Source organism: Mustelus asterias, chromosome 23, assembly GCF_964213995.1.
Source record: "Mustelus asterias chromosome 23, sMusAst1.hap1.1, whole genome shotgun sequence".
NCBI classification, from domain to species: domain Eukaryota; kingdom Metazoa; phylum Chordata; class Chondrichthyes; order Carcharhiniformes; family Triakidae; genus Mustelus; species Mustelus asterias.
The window spans coordinates 53,291,833-53,297,406 of NC_135823.1; positions in this window are offsets into that span (position 1 = coordinate 53,291,833).

Below are 5,574 nucleotides of genomic sequence, written 5' to 3' on the forward strand. Positions count from 1 at the left end.
AGACAATGTGAGTGGAGAGAGGGTTAAGCACAGGTTAGAGATGTGTATTGTCTCCAGCCAGGACAGTTAGTGAGAGTTTGCAAGCCCAGGAAGTCGTGGGGTTTACAGATAGTGTGACATGAACCCAAGATCCCGGTTGAGGCCATCCTCATGTGTGCAGAACTTGGCTATCAGTCTCTGCTCAGCGACTCTGTGCTGTCGTGTGTCATGAAGACCGCCTTGGAGAATGCTTACCCGAAGATCAGAGACCGAATGCCCATGACCGCTCAGCGGACAACGGATGAATGAACACCGCTCGACAATCACCAGGCAAGAGTGTTCTCTTCCTGTTGGAGAACACTTCAGCGGTCACGGGCATTCAGCCTCTGATCTTCGGGTAAGCGGCCTTCACGACACACTACAAGGTGGCCTTCATGACACACGACAAACCAGAGTCGCTGAGCAGAGACTGATAGCCAAGTTCCGCACACATGAGGACAGCCTCAACCGGGATCTTGGGTTCATGTCACACTATCTGTAACCCCCACGACTTGCCTGGACTTACAAAATCTCACTAACTGTCCTGGCTGGAGACACAATACACATCTCTTTAACCTGTGCTTAACCCTCTCTCCACTCACATTGTCTGTACCTTTAAGACTTGATTACCTGTAAAGACTCGCATTCCAACCATTATTTTGTAAATTGAGTTTGTGTCTTTATATGCCCTGTTTGTGAACAGAACTCCCACTTACCTGATGAAGGGGCAGCGCTCCGAAAGCTAGTGGCTTGTGCTAACAAATAAACCTGTTGAACTTTAACCTGGTGTTGTGAGACTTCTTACTATATTTACCCCAGTCCAACGCCGGCATCTCCACATCATCCCACAAATCCACCAGTTCTGTGCTTACTCGTTTTGATTGCTCAAGTTTGATATTGAAATTTCTCCTTGGCCTTGTTCCTCACTATCGTTGTAAACTCCTCCAGCCCTTTGAAATCTTAAAGTAAAGTAAAGTTTACTTATTAGTCACAAATAAGGCTTACATAAATACTGCAATGAAGTTACTGTGAAATTCCCCTAGTCGCTACAGTCCGGCGCCTGTTCGAGTCAATGCACCTAACCAGCATATCTTTCAGAATGTGGGAGGAAACCGGAGCACCCGCAGACACGGGGAGAACGTGCAAACTGCACACAGACAGCGACCCAAGCCGGGAATCGAACCCGGGTCCCTGACGCTGTGATGCAGCAGTGCTAACCACTGTGCTACCATGCTGCCCCTCTGCACTCCTTTAGTTTTGGTCTTTAAAGCATCCCCAATTTTTATCCAATACTTTTGGTTCTGCCTTCAGCTCCACAGGCCCTAAGCTCTGGAATTCCTTCCTTTCACCTCTCCATCTTTCTACATCTCTCTCCTCCTTTAAGAAACTGCTTAAAAATTATGTGGCGATTTTCCCTCCAAAAATTAAAGTGTCCAAAGTATTTTCAGTGAGCTTAATTAAATGGCACTCCGCACACTACAGAAACTGTCAGGTGATTCACGACAGTTTGGGGGGAGGGGTTGCTAATCACACTCTAGAGACCAGCATCAGACTGCTCAGAAGGCCATTGAGGATGCGCTGATTTCTGAGTATACCAATGGCTGGCCCCGACTGGTCAGCCTCATATCAGCCCCCAGTCCCCAATGCAGAGTTCCCCCCTTCCCCCCTCCTACCTCTCACCACCCAGTCTGGTTCTGCCCTCCCATCTGGTCCTATCCCCCATGAAGTACCCCCCCAGGCCCTGTCCGCTTGGCATTACGTAATGCCTGGTGGGAACTGCTAGTGTGCCAGGTCGACAGTGTCAGTGTGCCCGGTGGGCAGTGCCAGGGTGACAGGCTGATCCATTGTCAGTGACGTCAGTTTGGCCTTACTATCGCCAGTCCCCAGGTGAGGTTCCCCAAATTTGTTAAGCCAGACGAGCACCCTCAAATTGTTATGCCCCAGGTGAGGAGGGGTAAAACATTGAAACATAGAAAATAGGAGCAGGAGTAGGCCATTTGGCCCTTCCGGCCTGCTCCACCATTCAGTATGATCATGGCTGATTATCCAACTCAATAGCCGAATCCCGCCTTCCCCCTATATCCTTTGATCTTCTTCGCCCCAAGAGCTATATCCAACTCATTTTTGAAAACATACAATATTTTGGCCTCAACTGCTTTCTGTGGTAGCAAATTCCACAGGCTTACCACTCTCTGGTGGAGAAATTTCTCTTCATCTCAATCCTAAAAGGGTTACCCCGCATCCTTTGACCATGACCCTTTGTTCTGGACACGCCCTCACCATCAAGAACACCCTTCCTCCATCTACCCACTCTGGTTTTGTTAGAATTTTATAGATTTCTAGGAGAACTCTGGCTCATTCTTCTGAACTCCAGCGAATACAATCCTAACCAACTCAATCTCTCCTCATATGCCAGTCCCTTCATCCCAGGAAGCATTCTGGTAAACCTTTGTTACACTCTCTTCAAGGCAAGAACATTTTCCTCAGATAAGGAGACCAAAACTGCACACAATATTCCAGGTGTGGCCTCACTAAGGCCCTGTATAAGTGGAGCAAGACATCCCTGCTCCTGTACTCGAATCCTCTCACTATAAAGACCAACATACCATGTGCCTTCTTTGCTGCCTGCTGCATCTACATGCTTACTTTGAGTGATTTGTGTATGAGGACTGTCAAGTCTCGCTGCACAATCCCCTCTCTCAATTTATAGCCATATGATTTGGCTGCCTTTCTTTATTCAACCCCCTCTGCTGGTTGCATCAAGATTTATCTAAAAAGGATTCCTCCCTTCGCAGAAACCTTTTCCCAGTACCAATATTTATGTTTTAAGAAGAACCAATTTGACCAGGCTTTCTTGAGTTATAGATAGAGTGTGTTTATTAACTACTAAAGGCAAGAAAATGATAAAACACATGCATATACATTCATACAGATTAGAAAAGAGAAATGAGACAACTAAGTAAAAAAAGATATTTGGAACAGTCCTTAAGTTGTAACGAGTAGGTGATTAAGCATTGCGGCCTTTGTGATTTGAGATTCCCGTCACGCTGACTTCAGCAGATGAATTATAATTTTCCAGATTCCAGTACAGCTGGCTTCATGGGCTCATAATCAGTTTTGACATCCTGATGTTTTGCAGTTTGGTGGAGAAGCTCTCCTGTTTTCTTTTCAGCTGTGGTCTTTGCTGACTTGCAACAGTGGTTAGCACTTCTGCCTCACAGTGCCAGGGACCCGGGTTCAATTCCCGGTTTGGGTCACACTCTGTGCGGAGTCTGCACGTTCTCCCTGTCTCTGTGTGGGTTTCCTCCGGGTGCTCCAGTTTTCTCCCACAGTCTGAAAGACGTGCTGGCTCTGTGCATTGGCCATGCAAAATTCTCCCTCAGTGTACCTGAACAGGCACCGGAGTGTGACGACGAGGGGATTTTCACAGTAACTTCATTGCAGTGTTAATGTAAGCCTACTTGTGACACTAATAAATAAACTTTAAACTTCAATAGTTTATGGCAACAGAGAGAGAGGTATATATCTGCAAAGCAACACACATACTTGGAACTAGTCAACATCTCAGCTTTGCAGCTGGCTTTCATCCCAGTCTTTGTATATTCCTGGAAGGCAAAATCCACAAGTCCATCTGAAATATTACATACAAGATATTTCATCTCCCATTACCTCCCATTGTCTCCACCAAAGATGGTAATTAGTTTCTGTATGCCCTTGGAAGCACCCTAGTCTGGAAACAGAGGGTAGTCCCTTTGTCTCTCAGAGTATTGCCCATCAGCAATTCAGCCAATGACTGACTTTGCATCCTCTGCCATCTTTGGCTCGTCTGTCCATGTAAAAACCTGCAAGTTTTATTGAAGGTTTAATATTTTCAGACATAATTTAATGAGATTCATTCTCATTTCATTACAATAAGGAAAAAAAAATCATAAAACATCAAATACAAGGGCGGCACGGTAGCACAGTGGTTAGCACTGCTGCTTCACAGCTCCAGTGTCCCGGGTTCGATTCCCGGCTCGGGTCACTGTCTGTGTGGAGTTTGCACATTCTTCTCGTGTCTGCGTGGGTTTCCTCCGGGTGCTCCGGTTTCCTCCCACAGTCCAAAGATGTGCGGGTTAGGTTGATTGGCCAGGTTAAAAATTGCCCCTTAGAGTCCTGGGATGCGTAGGTTAGAGGGATTAGCGGGTAAATATGTGGGGTGGGATTGTGGTCGGTGCAGACTCGATGGGCCGAATGGCCTCCTTCTGCACTGTAGGGTTTCTATGATGATTCTATGACTCTCGCACACACATTACCTCTCTTAGCAATGGTCAATTTTTTATTTTTCTGTTCTAACGGTGTTATCTGACTGTAAATTTAAATCTTTTCCCAAGTATTTTCCCTGCATGTGTGACAAACCAAAGGACATGACTCGACTCAAATTCACTTAAATGAAGCGTTTCTCTTTATTCAATGACCAGAAACTGAACTGGACTAGCCATATAAATACTATGGCTACAAGAGCAGGAAAGAGACTTGGAATTCTGCAGTGAGTAACTCACCTCCCGACTCCCCAAAACCTGTCCACCATCTACAAGGCACAAGTCAGGAGTGCGATAGAGTACTCTCTACTTTCTTGGATAAGTCGAGCTCTAACAACACTCAATGGCATCCCATCCATCACCTTTACCATTCACTCCCTCACCACCAACGCACAGTGGCAGCAGCATATACCATCGACAAGATGCACTGCAGCAAGGTTCCTTCAAAAGCACCTTCCAAACATGTGAACTCTACCACCTAGAAGGACAAGGGCAACAGATGCATAGGAGCACTACCACCTGCAAGTTCTCCTCCAAGCCACATACCATCCTGACTTGGAAATATCACCATTCCTTCACTGTCACTGGGTCCAAATCCTGGAATGCTCTTCCTAACAACACTGTAGGTGTATCTGCACCACATGAGCTGCAGTGGTTCAAGATGGCGGCTCACCACCATCTTCTCAAGGGCTCAAGGGCTATATCTGGAATTAAGAATCTACTGATGACCACGAAACCATTGTCAATTGTCGGAAAAACCCATCTGGTTCACTAATGTCCTTTAGGAAAGGAAATCTGCTGTCCTTACCCGGTCTGGCCTACATGTGACTCCAAAGCCACAGCAATGTGGTCGATACTCAACTGCTCTCTGAACAAGGGCAATTTTGGATGGCAATAAATGCTGGTCAACCAGCGACACCCATGTCCCATGCATGAAAAAAAAGGGATAGGCAATAAATGCTGGCCTAGCAAGCAAGACCCAAATCCCATCAAAGAATCCAGAACCAAATGACTTTTAAAGTTTTAAAATAACAGTGAGGTTGGAGGACAGATTTTCCTGTTCTTGTATCTGATATATTTGACCACCTGACACAGGTGTAAATAAGACAGGTAATATTGCACATCTGGATTTCTGTCACTACACACAGGAACAAAAACAGGAAGACTTGTTATTCTTTGTAACAATTTTCTATTCCCAAGTTGGTTAATTTTGGTAGACCTTTGGTCTCCGAGTCAAGTCTTTTTTTATTCATTC